At 42.9% G+C, this 18,119-nt stretch overlaps 1 protein-coding gene across 9 annotated transcripts in view; it reads left to right on the forward strand.

Moving 5' to 3' along the window:
• Positions 1-607: 607 nt before the first annotated feature.
• Positions 608-18,119, forward strand: part of ZMYM2 (zinc finger MYM-type containing 2) — a 99,040-nt gene continuing 81,528 nt past the window's right edge. For 5 of the 9 annotated variants that reach the window (XM_042792100.1, XM_042792108.1, XM_042792101.1 and 2 more), the window contains exons 1-2: positions 608-720; positions 1,851-1,908. The gene's annotated coding sequence lies outside the window, so the exon portion shown is untranslated. Of the gene's footprint in view, positions 790-893; positions 1,007-1,275; positions 1,515-1,850; positions 1,909-18,119 lie in introns of those variants that run through there. The other 4 variants (XM_042792105.1, XM_042792107.1, XM_042792106.1 and 1 more) reach the window with 4 other exon arrangements.

The raw sequence follows: 18,119 nt of genomic DNA on the forward strand, positions 1-18,119 counted from the left end.
GGAGGCGCTGCTCGGCGGGGCAGGCTGCGGGGGCGCGGGCGAGGCGCCCTCCCGGGGATGCGTGCGCTCTCTCCCTTTCCCCTGGGGGAGCGCTTCCATTATCCACGCTCTATCCCTCATGGAAATGGCCCCAGGCTCAAAGCCCAGCCAAGGGGGAAGAGCGGGGTGGGACTTCTCGGAGGGCCACGGGAGAATCCCGCCAGCCCTGCCGCTCAGCGGCGGGGGAAGAGGTGAGCCCGCGACCGGGGCTGTGGGCGCCCACAGGGACGGAGCGCAAGGCTGGGATGGGCAGCGCAACCTCCCCGCCGGCGGAGCGCGGCCGGCCCGGCGGCGGCGGCGCAAACTTCTGCAAGTTGGTGCTGTCAAAGAGCTGCGCGGGCAAAGCGAGCGCAGCCCTCGGACCCGGGCAACGCGCCGGTGGGCAACGATCCGGGTTCCTCAAACCTGATGGATCAAAGTGGGAAGAACCCCGAGCGTGGCCAGGAGGAAGATTGGCAGTTTATAGGGTCAACCGGCTGCGGGCGGCTCTGACGGATGGGCGGCCCACCCACTCCACTAGTCCAGCGCCAGAGCCCGCCCTCTGGAGGAGCCAATGGCGGGGCAGGAAGGAGGATCTCCCCCGAGCTCGTTTGGCCCGGTTCCTCCTCCCCTTCGCTAGCAGCTGCGCTTCGCCCGGGACTGGACCGAGTTAGAGTTGAGACGCCGGAGGAGTAGCGCAGAGTGCGTGCGTTCCCTGCGGCGGGGGGGGGCGGGGGGGGGGGTCCGTGCCTGCGAGCGCTGGGGAGCCGGGTAAGGTGGGGGTGCGGGGTGCTGCGCCCCGGGGGCGGGCTGGCGGGCGGTTGGCGGCGCGGAACTGCCCCCAGGGCGGGGATGGGAGAGCAGCCGCCGTGCCTCCGAGCTACCCGGGGCTAAGTACCCCCCGGTGCCGCCGCCACCTCTCGTGGAGGCGGAGCGGGGCGCGGGCAGCGCTGGCGGCAGCCCCGCGGGTAACCATCGTGGCCCGGAGGTGGGCGGAGGGGGGGTGGTGGTGGTGGTAAACGAGGGGTGCTCGGGGGCAGCCCTAAGGGGGGGGGCAGGGGCATTTGGGGGAAGGGCCGGGTCTGCCTTAGCGCCTCCTATTTTAACTCCCTCCCACCCTTCCCCGCCGGGCCCTCGGCTGTTGTTCTGCCCCGATGCCTCCCCCACCCACCGCCCTCGCTGCCCGCCTCCCCCACCCCCCCCCCCCCACGCCCCCCTCGCGGGTGCCTCCCTCCCCTCTCCTGCCCGGCGCGGCGCTCCGCGGATCCTGCCGCCGTCGCTGCTCCCCTCCCGTATTGTTTGGCTGGGTCTCTCTAATGGCGGACAGGAGGCGGCAGTGCTGCTCGCCGACTGCAGGGGGGCAAACCCGAGGCTGGGGGCAACTGCCACGGGAGCGTGCGGGGGGCCGAGGCGCTTGCCTGACGCGGAGGCGCCGCCGCTGAGAGCCCGGCGACCCCCCGGGGCGCCGGTTCAGGGCTGCTTAGGCAAGTTAGCAGGTAATATTCTGTCCCCGCCGTGGGTGCCGCCGCTGCCTTTTCTCCCCCCGCACTCGCGCGGAGAAGCCCCCGGTGCAGCAGCGCCCGGGGCGGCTCCTTGTCCCCCCCCCTCCTTCAGCGAGGGCAGCCGGCGTGGGTGTGCTTGGGGAGTACCCCGCCGCCCCCGGGGAGGGCAATTTTTATTTATTCATTGATTTAAAGGGTTGGGAGGGCTGGGATCCAGGGGAAGTGGTGGGTGATGCAGGCTGTACCTGGCCTGGCCAGGCAGAGGAAACGCTGCTTGGGGGCGCTGCTTGCTCCTCGCTGCCCCGTGTTAACCCCGTGTCTTTCCCTTAGGCTCCAGCCCAGTTTGGTGCAGCCTTGGCAGAGACCAACAAGGAGAGGGAGCTCCATTGTGAGTGCTATTTATGTATCTATTTCTGCCTCTGCTAGACCTGCTTAGGGAGGGCTTGACACCCCCCCTCCCCCCCCCATTCTCCGGGGGCAGGGGTAGAAGGAGGGGCCTCCAGGGTTGGGTGGGGAAATTCCTGGGTCCAGCAGCTGCTGCCCTGGGGCGAAGCCCCAGTAATGGCTGTGAGGCGGCTCCTCCTCGGGGTGGGCGCTGCTGCTGCAGACATCGCTCCTGCAATACCAACTCCGGCAAGCAGACGACGGGCTGCTGCCGCTGCTCACGTTACCCGACTCAGGAGGGAGGGGGAGGGCATATTTCGGGTGCCCTCTAGAGTTTTAGAGCGTGTATTAAAATCCTTGACGAGACACCCTGAGCCATCTTTAAATTTCTCCCCTCCCTGTTTCTCCAATCCCGTGTTCTGCATATATTGAAGCTAAGAAGAGGAATGAGAGGTTTAAAATAACCCAGCAATTTGCGGCATTTACTCCAGCATCTCTCCTTTGTGCATTCAGACTGTTTCTTCACACCCGTGGATTTGTTTGGGTGATTTTGTTGGGCGCCATTGGCAGCTTGTGCATATTGGTGGGGCTTCCAAGCCATCTGCTTTGCCCCTTCCCCAAAAAGCTGGAGCTCACTGGGGAGACCTGCAGCTACTTAACAGTGATTATTTTTGGTGTTTCATCTGTGGGATTTTCAGAGCAGATTGTGATCTCTGTTGGGTGTTAGGTCAGGTAAGGAGAGGTTGATTACCAATCCCTGTCTGTAGGATTGGGATGTAATTTGATGCTGGTTTGTGCCCCTTTTAATATTTTTTTTTTTTTTTCTTGCACGGGGAGGGGGATTCTGAAATCACAAAGTAGCGCAGCGAAGGAGAAAGTCAGGCGATGTGTGCCTGGGGAGAGGTTCAGGAGCTCTGGAGTTGGGCTGCGGTGGCCACCCGCAGGCTGTCGCCGCTAGAGGCAGCCGGCCCCGGCAGGTCTGTGGGTAACGTGCAGCCGGAGAACAAAACAAAAAGGCAGCGCCTGTCTTGCGCTCTTGGTTCCTCACTTGTGCACAAGAGGGATTCAGGTGTTGTAGTCTTCCCCACCACCTGTATCTTGAAATATATATATATATATATATATATTTTTTTTTTTTTTCTTTCTTTTTCCTCCCTTGCCATTCTACATAGTAGATTTGCCTAGCTTGCAACTTACTTTGTCACTTTTTGGTGGTTTACATATACAAAGAATAAGTGGTTCTCTGCAAAACCTCGTTGCCTAGGAGGAAGGCATCAGATTTGGGTTTATTCTGAGCTTCTGAAATTACCAACTTCGTGAAAGATGCTAAGAGTTTGTATGCCCTGTTATCATTAATAAAGTGATCTGTACTAAACCTTGACTTACTACCGTGTAATTTTAAAATCTTAATTGTGATTTTTTTTTTTTAACTCTTTACTGTGTCATGAATCTAAGGTCACCATCTAATTTTACTTTGATTCATTATACATTCCAGTCTAACAGCTGTTCGCCTTTTTCTGATGCTTCTTCATGTTCAAAAAGTTACTTCTGAGAGTGATCAAGGCAAATAATGCTTCAGAAGGAGGGAGGCTGTTATGCTGGAAGGGAGTGAAAAAGGATGTGTATTGGAGCTGGTTTGAAAAAATTATTGCAGCTTTGTGTGTCTGCCTATGAAAAGATGAGAATACTGCCAAGAACAGCTGTATAGCTAAGATTCAGTAAACCTCAATAAGCAGTTGCCAGCTGGTTTGTGAATTACACTAACATCTTGCACAAAAGCATCCTAGTAGATGGCACATTGTCCTTCTCCAACTGTGGTGGTGGTGATACAGCCTTTTCTCTAGCACATGACTGAGGGTAAAAAGTGTATCCTATGGCATGTGATAGGCCGTGCTGTTGAGTGAGGGCATGTATTTTCGGTGCCTACTGCTGCAGGGTCAGCTCTAGGAACCAATCTCTGAAGCCACAGTTTGTGAAATAAGGGTAATGATGGGACATTATTAGGTAGTTAAACTAAATAACTTTTTTTTAATAAAACACTGTCTTAATTAGAGTATCTAATAAATTTGCCTTGTATTATTGTTGTTAATCCTCTTTGACCACAAATATATGATTGCATTCTACTGTTACTTACCCTGGAATAATATGTTAAGAGGGATTTGCATTAGCAAGAATGTACAAATGCCAGTGAAAAAGCGAAAGCAATTTTCTTTGTCTTCTACAGAGCTTGTTCAAGTATACAGAGGGACATGGGACCAAAACTGGTAGAACCTTTTCCAGATTTTTGCTGGCTTTCTTTCATTTTTTTTTTTTTTTGTCCAGCAATATCATGAATGGTCTTGCATTGTTACAGTACTTTTTCATTTTGCTTTTGAGGGCTAAATACAGAATTACTGAAGTTATGTCCTCTTGTGTCAGAGTTTACAACCAGTTGATATACTCTGCAGCAAAAGTAGAATGAATTCTGTGAAGATTTTATATCAAGTATTATTACCAATGGAAAATCCACTGTTTATGGAGAACTATTTCTTTTTTCCAGAGGACATGTACATCACAAGTAACAGTGAACACAACCTAGCTTTGGAAAGGGATTGAAATTTGAGTTCAGAGGAGTTCAAAAGATTATTAAGATGCCTCTTGTGAGATGTTTGAGGTAATACTTGCCTCATGAGGCTCTTAAAGCCCTGTATGCTACAGGATTTTTGTTGTCTGCTGAAATTGTTGAGTTTAACTCAACAGTTGAAAGCGCTTTTTTTATGACTTCTTTTTAACTTAGTTTCAGTGATTGAATCCTATTAGGTGAATGCTCTAGGATAACTGGGTTTCTGAAAGCCTTAGAGTTAGAGGAAACTTAGTTTTTGTTCCATATTTGTAGGCTACCCTGCGTGCTGCTGGCAAATATGGCTGGCAGTAGATGCTAACTTGGTGTATAAATGATCGTTTCCATTTACCTGCTAGTATTAAAATTCTTCATTTTGAACTAAGATTTGTAAGTTTGTCAGGTAGTGTTTTGTACTTCTAAGAGAAATTTTAGGTAGAAGGGAGCAGCGTGAGACTTTGGGAACACAGTTGTGTGGTATGTCCTCTTCAACTATATTGATTTTTATATCACAGTTTTCCAGCTGCACAGTGGCTTCCAGCCCCTCCTATTTGTTACCCATGCTGTGTGCATTGATGTAGGTACGCTTCAGTTGGGCTATTGATTCTGATGCTTTTTCTGGGGCAGAAGCCCCGATTCCTGTGTGACTCTTCCTAGGTGCATCTGTGGTTTCTAATGCATCAACAAACCTTGGGTCTTTGCTGCTGTATGGATCACCATCCTTTACCCCCACTGAGATGGCTAAGGAACATTTATTGCTGCTCTGGTTGGCTTGGCTGAATATGAGCCAGCGGTGTGCCCAGGTGGCCGAGAAGGCCAATAGCATCCTGGCTTGTATCAGAAATAGTGTGGCCAGCAGGACTAGAGAAGGGATTGTCCCCCTGTACTGGGCACTGATGAGGCCGCACCTCGAATCCTGTGTTTGGTTTTGAGCCCCTCACTACAAGAAAGACATGGAGGTGATGGAGCATGTCCAAAGAAGAGTAATGAAGCTCCTGGAGGGTCTAGAGCACAGGTCCTGTGAGGAGCAACTGAGAGAACTGGGGTTGTTTAGCCTGGAGAAAAGGAGGCTCAGGGGAGACCTTACCTCTCTCTACAGCTACCTGAAAGGAGGCTGTACTGAGGTGGGTGTTGGTCTCTCTTCCCTCGTAACAAGTGACAGGATGAGAGGAAACAGCCTCAAGTTTGTGCCAAGGGAGGTTTAGACTGGGTGTTGGGAAAAATTTTTTCACTGAAAGGGTTGTCAAGCATTGAAACAAGCTTCCCAGGGAAGTGGTTGAGGCACCTTCCCTGGAGGTATTTAAAAGATGTGTAGATGTGATGTTTAGGGACATGTTTTAGTGGTAGTCTTGGCAGTGTTAGGTTTATGGTTGGACTCCATGATCTTAAGGGTCCTTTCCAACCTAAATGATTTTGTGATTTCAACACCACTTATTTATATTTATTTTGGTTGGGCGATTGAAGGCTTTTGTTTTCTGTGGTCTTCCAGAAATTACTAATTTTAAGACAAAACCCATATTTATTCTGTGAAACTGTGTGACACTAGAGTTCAACAGGATTCACACACGAAAAAATGATTATATGTTAATATAGGTGAGAACATCAACAGTTGCAATAGATGAGATCAATGACTGTCCTTTATAGACAGGTTAGATTATAACTGTCCACAGAGGGGTTCTCATGTTTTCACCTGACCTATCTCATGGATTGGACATGTCAATGATGAAAGTTGGTTTTGGTCCAATTTGCTATCAGAACAAAATTATTTGAATTGATGATTATAATACAGGTGACATTCAGATTTTACTAGTCCAACACAGATAAAATTAACAGACATTATTAAAATTAACAGACATTATTCAGTGTTGTGGTCAACTGAGAGTCTCTAGTGACACGATTGCTCCCAGTGTATTTTTCAAATTGCTCTGTGTTCGGAGGGTGTTTATACTTTGTAAGTTTGTCCTAATGCTTAAGCACTCCATCTTTGTGTTGCCCAAGGTTTTTGGAGCTGCTTTCACTATAACTTAATTCTCTGCCCCTTCCACCATCAGCCACGGAGAATAATCTGATGGGAGTGGCAGGTATTCATCGCTGAGGCAGGGGTGCAGAAGCAGATGCTCAGTGCTCCAGAGTAGCTGCCATAATGGTTTGAAATGTACTTGGGCATTACCAGTGCCCTCCCCAACTATGTTGAGTGTCAGTAGCACAAGAGGATTGTGGTGTTTTGTTTGCTTTGTTTGTCTGTGATGAGAATACTTAATCATGCATTGCTGTTGTGCAAAAAGGATGGGTTTAGGTCTCTGAAATACTTAACACTTAATACGTTACTGGTTTACCTAAAATAAATGAAATAGGCACTTTGTACTTAACTGCATATAAAAATTCATAAACTTTTTCCTGAACTCTTCCAGGACTATTATAATCCTTCAGTTTGTATCACTGTAACTTCTAAACACCATAATACCTAAATTTGTGTATGTAGCGTTGTACAAAAGTCTATCAAGGCACAGTCCCTACTTGCTAGTTTTAGTACTTACTGCTACACGCAAGCAAGATGTCCACTTAACCTTTTTCCCTGTTTAATAGATTTTGCAAATTAGCGCTGCACGCTTGGTCACACACTGTTAACTGGTAGGGACAGCTGCTTAGGTACTTGCACCATAGCCCACCAGTCTAACTCTTGGGGTGCCAGCAAAGAAAGCGGATCATTAGGAGGGAGTGGCACTAGGGAAGAGTTCATACTGGTTTCTCCATTCTGTTTCCTCAATTGTTTTGTTGTGAAAGATGGCATTGGAAGAAGATGGTAAAATTGGGCATAACCCATAGTGCACTGTAACAGTAGTTGTTCTGTATGTGCACAGTTTCCTAATTTAGGCTTCCTATGGCTCATAGTCACTCTTAGAAACATGAACCTGTTTGCTTTCCTCCTGCGGACTTTTGTTGGAAGCGTATTGGCATCCTGTGTTTCTTCAGGGTCTTCTGTGTAATATAACTGTACTGAACTTCAAACAAAAATCCACTTGTGATGCAACTATGCTTTTTTCTTTCCTCCCCCATGAAAGTTTAACCTTGGTGAAAACCTTAACTTCTTACTGGAGTTCCTTTTCTTTAGATCCCTGTAAGACCTCTCCAGTTTGGCATTTACCCCTAGTACTACTCAAATTTCTCTAAAAGCTATTTTGTTAATCTCATTCATAAACTCAGCTACCATCTCTGTATGGATGACCTTCAAGTCTCTCGCTCTTCTGGACTTGCTGCCTTCTATAGTAGCTAAATCTCAGTGTGTTTCTGACTTCTCTTTGTGGATGTCTGACCTTTAGCTCAAGCTACTATCACAGAGGCAATCCTTCCTCCCCAAAAGGAAGACTCTGTGCTGTCACTTTTGGACAGCGTTGTCATCAGATCTTTAGTTTAAGCCCATAATCTAGCCCTTGTTTTAGACACAGCACATGCTATTCTAACAGATCACAGATTTCTTCCATATAGTAAGCTGTCTCTTAATAGTTAATTAAGTGTTGGTTATTTACTTGTGTTAGTAAATCACATGACTGAATCTCATACCTTGCCTTTGGTCTCGGTATCTTGTGGTAACAGTTTTTCTTATGGTTGTGGTAAAAATAATCTTGCTCTGTTGGTATGGATTCAGAATCCTGAACAAGAGTGCTTTCCTTCTCTTCTGCTTTGACTGTCTGGTCTTTTTGCATCTCATGTTTTATGGCTGTAAAAGTAACAGGTTACTTGCCTTTAATTTAAGGTTGGGGGTTAGCTGTGAAGGATATTATCCATCTTTGTTGTTAATGAGATTTTAAGTGCTGTTTAGGAAGTGACATCATGGGCAGTTAAACACTTCTGTTCATTCTCCTGTGATGCTCCTCTTGCTTGGAGAAGTTCCCTGTGTGCACTCTTTAAAGCATTTGCAACCTGCCAGTGCAAAATAAGCTAACTTTAGGAAACAGCCTAATAAAAACCAAGCCACCACCTTTCCTGTCACACTGGGACTCAAACACCATCCTTAGAACAAGATCTAATTCTAACCATTGTTTATGGTGGTGCTGTTTGCGTGTATTCTCTTTTTTGTCTCTCTCCATCTGTTGTCCCTTACGTTTAGGTTGTTTGCTCTTTGGATGGTCATTCTTTATGTGTAAAGTGGCTAGCATAATGTAGTCTTTAACTTTGGCTCATAGAAGCCTGTGATAAGAGTTGCAGTAGTGTAGTATCAGTGTCTTTTTTTCTTTTTTCTTTTTTTTTTTTTTTAATGTCTATCTGTGTGTGTGTAAAGAGGAAGAAGACCTAGTGTTCTGTTATACCTGAAATAATTCCATCATTTTGTCTGAGCAAGAATTGACGATTAATATATCAACCTATATGTGATTAAGAATTCTTACTAAGCTGGAAGAATTTACCAGACGTATTTTGAATTAAGAGCTAATATTTCTGTGTGCATGGGTTTTGAGGGGTTTTGTTTATTTTGTTTTGCTTATGGAGGCGGTTGTGTTTATTTTGAAAAATGTTCATTCAGAAGTTGAAGTTTTGTTCTGGTAGATGGTGCCTCATTAAAGAAGCCAGGTAGTATCTAGAAAGGGCAGGCAAGAATTTCTCTATACATATAATTAAAAAAAATTGCAATTTAGAAGTGATAGAAAATGGAGAGTATAACAGTGGTTGGTTGGTTGTTTATCACCAGACACAAATGTAGAATTTATCTGGGAATTGTTGCCACTGTCACTGTATTTGGCCATTATTATGTATACTTCTATCCAAATGATTAGCAAACAGAAATACTGAGATAATTGGACTAATGTTATGTGTAGTACAGCCATTATGATCTGATCTAAGTCCAGCTTTTTTTGATAATTAAAAAGAATTGGAGAGTTTGGAGAAGACCTACAAGAATGACTTAAGGAGTGGAAAACATGCTTTCTATTAACAGACTTTAGAAACTCAGTCTATTTCTCAATTAAAAGAGAATAGATTAGAGTGTGACTTAATCTTGGTCTAGGAGAGACAATGCGCCCAATAACATATTGGATAATAGGGTGCTTCCCTCCCCAATATTAAAGGCTTAATTTCTCTAGTGCTGATTATTGCCTAAGCAATAAAAATTCCGACAGGGAACAGTGTGTAGACTTTCATCAGGTAGGATAACTAAAAGTTGGAATAACTTCTTGACTTTAATCTTTTTAGGCAAAAGTTTAAAGAGGATTTTAAAAGCTCCCCACTAGCAAAATTAAATAGTGGTTTGGTCTTTTTTTGGCTTGGAATACACTTCGCATTCTGCAGGTCTTTATTCCAGCTGCAGATTTGGACTCAAAAGACAAAATACTGTCTTAGAACAATTGCTATATAGTGTATTTTTCATGGGTGTAAATTCTAATAAACATATGTTTGGCTGCATGAGCCTTTAAACCAGCCTAACTTAGCACTGTCATTGTCCTCTCTTCTTTGTACCAACACTGGCCTTTTCTGTTCCTTTTTTTGGGAATCAGTTTAGCTTCATGAATCATCACAATGAACTTTTTTTGGGGATAGCTGTGTAGGTGTTAGATGTTTGCTCTGTTTTTTGTATTTGAGCTTTCTACCACATTAGCTCCCATGGTGGACTGGCTCTTAGGACGTGTAAACAGCTAGGGAGAAAAGAAGAGAGAGGCTGGAGAAAGTGGGAGAGAAGAGTGGGAATTCAAAACCACTGCAGCCCTGTTCTAGACTGGATGTGGTTTATTGTTGTGGAACTGCAGCCTTAGCAGATACAATATGCGTCTTGTTTAAAAAGAAAGCTACCTTTTACTTCTTCTTAAAACTAGTTTGATAAACTGGAGTCTCAATTGCATAATGTAACTTGCAGCCAGCCAGCGAGCACAGCTGTGAAAACCTGTCATACTTGCCTTGCTGACTATATCCATTCTTGCTTTGGATCCCATTTCCTGTCAACCTCACCTCAGCATAGAACTTGAACTATTTTGTGGTTGTTTTTCCTTTTCTTTCCCTTCCTTATACAAGTTTGTTTATGATGTTAAGATTCTTTCCTTTGTTATACTGTAACTTCATTGGCTGTTTACTTGGTCATAGACTACATGAGTTTCCCTCCTATATGTACCATAGTATTCACGTACTCTTTCAAATTTGGTTTTCCTTGTTCTGAATTACTAGATACATTGAATGCTAATTACAGCAGGTAAATTATGTTGATGAAGCTTGTCCACACTGGGCCAAAAATTGGTTGTTAGCTGATACCTGGGTATTTTTCAGGGATGAAAAGTCTGGTTGAGACTACTAGCTGATATTAGTTATTGTTAAAGACAAGGAAGATGGTCTATCTACAAGCGTCTTGTTCATTTGGGAGCTATGGTATGACAGTTCTTTTTGTTTCTAAGCACATGCAAAAGTAGAAAGAAAGGAATTTAAAAGCATTAGTAAAAATTTGTGCAATCAGGCAGTGAGAAACTGGGTGTGCCATTAGACATGGTGGTTGCCAGTTACCCCTGCAGAGTTACTAGTTTCATGGGCTGTATGTATACAAATATAGGCTGTGTGCTAGTTTAAAATAAAAATAATAAAAAAAAAAACCTCAACCAAACAAGAGGAAGAACTAATGAAGAATAACATTAAAAGTCCTTGTTGACAGTTAGTAAAGTGTCTTTTTAATTTCCAAAATGTATGGGAATAGTACAGGCTGAGCACTGATACGGTAGAAAGCATCTTCGGGTAGTCCTGGTGGACAGCAAATTGAACATGAATAATGTACTCTTGCAGGGATGAATGCAAACAGCATAGTGGGCTAAATTAAGCAAGACTGTAGCCAGCAGTTTGAGGGAAGTGATCGTTCCCCACTGTTTGATACTTGGGAGACTACATCTGCATTGTTGAGTCCGGTTTTGGGTAGATCCTGTTACAATAAAGATACTGGGATAATTGAGAGGCCAGTGGAGGGCCACCAGCTTAGAGGGCTGGAGCACATAACAAAGAGGGAAAAACTGAGAGGGAACGGTGTGTTCAATCTAAAGAGAAGGCTGGAGGGACGTATTACTGCTGTTTTCAACCAGTTAATGGGCAAGTATAGAGAAGATGAAGCCAGCCTTTTCTCAGAGATGCTTGTTGCTAGGATGGCAGGTAGCAGGCAGAAGTTGCAGCAGGGGAAGATCTGAATAGCTAAGATAATAAAACACTGGAAGAGTGTGTCCAGAGAGGCTGGGAAATCTGTAGTGTTAGAGATATTCAAAGCTCTGTTGGATATGATGCTAACAACCTGACTTAACTTCAAAGATGGATCTCATTTCTAATTCGTCATTTCTTTGAGCTGGAGTGGGTTTGATAAGGTGATACCCAGAGGTCCCTTCCCATGTCAGCCATTCTATTATACTTGCAGTGTTTAAGTTAAGTCCGCTATCATTTAGTGACCTGGAAGATGCTCTCCATTGATACGCAGTGCTTTGCTGTAAGTTAATTTGAACACTTTCGGCCGCCCCGCCCAATAACACAAAAATAAGAATTTGTGCTGTTTGGGTAAAATTATTAATTCAACATATATGCATGAAGTATTGTTTAAAAATGGCTTCTTAAAATAACCTTAAATATACTGACTTCATTTAAGAATGAAAAAGTGCTTTACAGGTAAGGTTAACAGAATTAGCATTACTGTAGTTAATTGTTCTGTTTCTGAACATGTGGTTCTACAGGATGTGTTAAATCTCGTAGATCTTATCCTCTCACAGTTTATTTCTTTTACTCTTTCATGTCTCTGGTGTTTTTTTCAGATGAGATTGGTTTATATGTGATTGGCAGTACCCCCAATTTCTTGTAACTTTACCAGTTTGAAAGATTGCATGCTACTTGTGTATGTTAGGTGCTTACAGATTAGTATAGTCACTGTAATTACAATATAGTTGTATCAAAAGTATAGTCAGTGCAACTGTACCTCTTATGAAAGAGAAGTAGAATATCTGCTTAGTTATAGAGCCTTTTCTCATTAGTATCTATACATAATTTGTAGCATTTGCTGTAATATATTTGCTAATGGAGTACTTCCAATTATGCTTCCCATAACCTGTGAAAATTAAATGCTTTTTTAAAGGGATTATACATTGAGTGTTGTGTTATCTCAATTTCTTGAATGCTGGCAAAAGCTAGTGACTTCATATATTTGAATTCTCAATGATTCTTCATTGGTCCCTGTATTGAATCTGGCTGAGATGGAGTTTATTTTCCCCATAGCAGGCCTCATAGTTCTGTGCTTTGTATTGGTAGCTAGAAAGGTGTTGATAACACACCAGTGTTTTGGCCACTGCTGAGCCGTGCTGGCTGCCATCAAGGCGTTCTCTCCAGCATTCCCCCCTCACCAGCAGGCCAGGGGTGGGCAAGATCTTGGGAGGGGACACAGCCAGGACAGCTGACCTGAACTGGCCAAATATTCCATACCATGTGATGTATGCACAGCAATAAATGCTGAGAGAAAGGAGAGCATGTGTTTTCTCTGACTTCTGGAGCAAGTCCTACGGAAGCCCTGCTTCCCAGGAAGTGGCCAGACATTGCCTGCTGATGGGAAGTAGAGAACAAAATCTTCTGTTTTGCTTTGCTTTTGTGCGTGGCCTTTGCTTTTGCTTTATTAAACTGTCCTTACCTCAACCGACAACTCATTTGTTATGCTCTCTCTCCCCTGTCCAGTTGAGGAGGGGAGTGATAGAGTGGGGTATCCAGCCAAGGTCAACTCACCACAGTCCCTGTGGAGCAAGAGTGAGACATATTTTTGAAATGTGTGCTGTGACCCATTGACACTTATCAATGACCTGTATTCCATTGCTCAGTCCAGACATCTAAATAATTTTTTTATTCTCAGGTCTGTTTCTGATGTAGCTATTCAGTGTGTATTTTTCTCCTATTAAGGGTTATGTTTTTTAACATTAAGATATGTCAGATGAGAATTTGGCCTATTTCCATGCTGTATCAAGGCTGTTTTCTACTATTTCTTTTTATTTTTTCAGTATTTTACTTGTCCTGTTCCTATTTTCACATATTTAGCATAGTGTTTCTCTGCTGTTACTGTACTGCTCTCTTTTCATTTAGGTCATATTTTAAATCTGTTGCTGTGGTCTAGTGCTACCTACTTCCCTGGAAATAGATATGCATTTGGATATAACTTCTTCTGTGGGTCCTCTGATTCTTTGTCTTGCTTCACCTTTTTATTCCATTTATTATAAAGGATATCCTTAAGCAGCATGTTGCTGCTTGGCTAGTAGAGAGATAAAATTTACTGTCTACCACATTACACATAATGGCTTTTAAGGATAGAAGTAGTGCTGTGTTCTTGCTGATCAGCACCTTTTCATGATTAAACAGCCATGAAATACATTGAAAGTGTGTGTATAAGGGGAAGATACGTCAGTATTGCTGCCCTAAAACTTATACACAGGTAGTCAACATAATTATTTTGATTTGATATTAATTGCTATGGCAAGTGCTGCTTATTCCCCCATGAATAATTTTGAAAATTGTAGGTGCTTGGTGTGGATATGATTGCATTCAAGATTGACCCTGAATAGAACCAAGTTTGAGATTGACCCTGAATTTTGATGCTGTTCATGCATACAGGTGAGTAATTCTTAGCATGGGTTATGTAGGAAAACCCAAGGAAGAGGCTGTGTTAAGTAAAGGTATTCAGATGTTCCTGGAAACATCAGTTGGAAACCAGATGTCGGCATTCACATGTAACACTGGTAGCTGCAGTGCAGTTAAGATGCTTAGGAGATACTGAAGTTTGCATGTTTTCAGTAAGCTTTAATTTGTGTGTAAATAGTTTCTCTTTTGAATAAACCCAAAACTTAGTGACTCAACTGCTTCAAAGTATTTCTTTCACTATGTAGATATTGCCTTCTTACTGTTCTTAGTTACTGACTTTGTGTGTGTATTCTTTTCTCTTAAATTTCCTGAAATCTGAGTGAAACGCATTTTGGGTGTTACAGAATGACTTGTAGTAAGCTAATTTTTTCAATCCATACAAGTTCTTTGAAAATCTAGAGAAAGAATGAAATTTGAAGTGGATCCAAGCCTACTGGAAAATAAATTCTGGAGTAGTGTTTCTAGGCTGAAGTAATAAGATTTCAGGCTTTTGTAATGGTGGTACTTGGACAATGAACAGATTAGATTTGTGGACCTGAACTTAGTATCCAGTTCCTGAAAGCTCTTACCTGTGTTCTGAAAAAACAGCAATATAAATACATTTATGGGTTAGTGTTAAATGTTATTGAGACTCTTGGTTAATACTTAATTTTAACTTCTACAATATTTTAAGACAGACCATTGTTTTACTTTGGTGTTGTGAATACTTGCACTTGAGTTTAGCCTGAAATAGGCAAGTATTTATGTGGAATTTGCTAGCATGATTGCTAGTGTGATGATTACCAGTGTGAAGCTGGTAGACTGATGAAATAGTTGTGTCGTTGTGGCCTTAATTATGTTAAGTTTGCGTAAAGTTTTACGAGTTTCAGATACCTACTGATTGTGACCAGTGGATATAAATGTGGTTTAATATTCAGTCTGTTGCTGCTTGCTTCATTGTCAGTGAGTGGGTGAATTTTGGGGTGTTCTACACACTATTTGTCAGGCTGTGGCTATTGGCTTGTCACTACTGTCCTGTCTGGTAAAGTAATCTCTACGTTGAAGGTCAGAGCTGTGGTATGAACATTGTCATGTTCAGGCACAGCTGTTAGTGTTGTTGCACAGAGATTTTTGTTTAGGGGAACTAACCTGGGTGGAAGGGATTCCAGCAGCAACGTCTCTGTCAGCTGGATCAACTTCTGTCTGGTTATGTGTGTACTTGCCCAAACAGCTGGGCTACATGATAGCATAACAAAGTGAGTCTGTAGACCTGATAACTAAGTGGACCTTCAGAAGTGTTAAAACTTTTGTTAAAAGAGATTTAAAAGTTGACACTAAATCAGAGCCACCAAATATGAGGCATGTCTGAACATAAAATACTACGGTTGATGGCTAGATATCTCTCAGGAAGGATATAAGGAGAAAAAAAAAACCCAAAACAAAAAGAAATAACCCATCAAAAAATGTTCAAGGTTTATAGTAACAATGTTTAACGAATACAGTTTGATTCTGTGGTTGCCTGTGGTAAGTCTTCTATCTGATGACCCAGAAGGGCCCTACAACTCCTTTTTTTTCTAACATGGAGTTCTACTCCATGAAGTAGGTGTCCATACACAGTATATGTTATTCACTATCCAAATTCACAGGACTGCACTAGCAGCATTCAGATTTAGCTTAAAACTGGTTTAAATTGTAGCCCTTTAAAAACATTGGATTACTTGTGCTTGTCTAGCACTTTGTGTGGGTATAGTTGGCCGATTAGCCTCAGCTGCAGTGTGAAAGTGCTATTTAAAGGTTATTTTAATTGGAGTGGTTTGCTTTGCTTTTGGGGTGAACTGTGGCATACATTTAGTCAGCCACTGGGGTTCAGTTGATGTTTCATACCCCAAGAAAGCCATGGTATGTAGGTTGCATCTGTGTTAGCGAGTGAATGTTCCTGAATTTGTAGCAAGATACTGCAGCATACTATTAACCTAGAGAGCTTCTTGATAGCTGCATACAGTCTTTACAATAGACTGAGTATTTGATCATCAGACTTAAAAAAGTCAAGTGATAAAAAGTGACTTTCTGTAATAAGGAAGTATAAAAACTCTACTCTTGGAAGTAGCTGTGAATTAAGGATTTAAATGATGTTATGGCCAAAGAAATGTCAAGGTCAGGAATTGATCATTACAATCATGTAGTCTCACAGAACATCAAGATGCATTCAGATTAGTCTCTTAACTGATTATTTTGCCTAAATGTTGACACCCATCCCCCAGCTGATGTCAACCTGACAGCCATAGGCCAAAATTCAGGTTTTGGGTAAGTGGGTAAAGCTTCCATGAGGCTAGTGACGTTTATTCTGCATGTAAGAATATTATTATTACTCTAATAGATTAGATTAATTGCTGTACTAGGTTAGTAGACAATTCAGTAACCTGTTTGCAAAAGTGATGTCTAGGAATAGAAACTTGGCAGTTATAGCATGAGCTTTCTGCAGGTGTATTCTGGTTTTCAGCGGTTGGCTGGCTAAGAACTTCTCTAGAGTTGCCTTTGGACCACTGTATTTAACAGTCATCAGTGCATTTATTTTCACGTTTGTCCAATCCCTATTTAAACTGATTGCATTTCTGGCCTTTGTAGCCTTCTACAGCAGTGATTTTCACAATGAAAAAGAAAAAATGTTTTCCTGCACAGTAGATTATTAAAGATACTTAATTTGTTTCTGTGTTGTAAGACACTGGGCATGGCTCTGTGTATTTTTTTTTTTATTGTAGATCTATCATCTTCCTTGAGTTGTCTTTCATTTATAATGAGAAGACTTTTCCTTTAATATAAATTGTTTATGTAATTCATCTAGTTTTCCCTTTCTCTGAAAAGGGGGTGACCTGAACATTTTGTGATAAAAAACATAGTTCACCAGCATCTTGCTTATGTAGTGACAAATGTGTTCTGTATTCTTCTTTTATATTGTTTTTCCTCTTTGGTCATTGATGATTGAGTAGCTTTGATCTGAAAGAGTGAGAGAGTTGTAACTTGGATCTTAAACTTCTACTTTAGAGGAATTGCTGTTTATGTAATTACTCTTTTCTCCCTGTTCACTACCTTGCATTTATCACCCAGTGATTTTGCCTACCGTACTGTCTGAGCATTCATAGAATCATAGAATGGTTGGAAGGGACCTTAAAAATCATCTAGTTCCAACCCCCTGCCATGGGCAGGGACACCTTCCACTAGAGCAGGTTGCTCAAAGCCCCATCCAACCTGGCCTTGAACCCTTCCAGGGAGGGGGCAGCCACAGCTGCTCTGGGCAACCTGTGCCAGTGCCTTACCACCCTCACAGGAAAGAATTTCTTCCTTATGTCTAATCTAAATCTACCCTCTTTCAGTTTAAAACAGTTACCCCTCGTCCTATCACAACACTTCCTGATAAGAGTCCCTCCCCATCTTTCCTTTACTCCCCCTTTAAGTACTGAAAGGCCACTATAAGGTCTGTGCAGAGCTTTTTCTTCTCTAGGCTCCAGCTGGCTCAGTCTGTCTTTATAGGGGAGGTGCTCTAGCCCCCCTGATAATCTTTGTGGCTTCCTCTGAACCCACTTGGAACAGGTCCATGTTGTTCTTACATTGGGGGCCCCAGAGCTGGACACAGTACTCCAGCTGGAGTCTCACCAGAGCAGAGGGAGAGAATGACTTGCCTTGACTGGCTGGCCAGACTTCTCTTGATTCAGCACTGTAATATCTTTCTATAGTTCTTTACAACTAGTTTCTGTTTTCAGCTGCTGTGAATAATTTTGTATTATTAGGAGACTGTCACTTTGGTAGTCACTGTCTCTTATGGTTGATTTATGTACGTTGACCTATATAATTTTATTTTGGAACCCCTCTTATAAACTCCTCTTTACTGTGATAACAGCAAACACGTGCTACTTTTCAAGTAATTAGAAATCTCCCAGAGAATGCTTACTCAAATATTTTTTTTTTATAGATTATATCTGCTGCAGTCTTTAGTGAGGAATGTGTTTGAATGCCTTTTGGAAGTCTTAAGT

This window comes from Tyto alba, unplaced genomic scaffold (assembly GCF_018691265.1).
Source record: "Tyto alba isolate M040663 unplaced genomic scaffold, T.alba_DEE_v4.0 Super-Scaffold_2, whole genome shotgun sequence".
Taxonomy (NCBI): domain Eukaryota; kingdom Metazoa; phylum Chordata; class Aves; order Strigiformes; family Tytonidae; genus Tyto; species Tyto alba.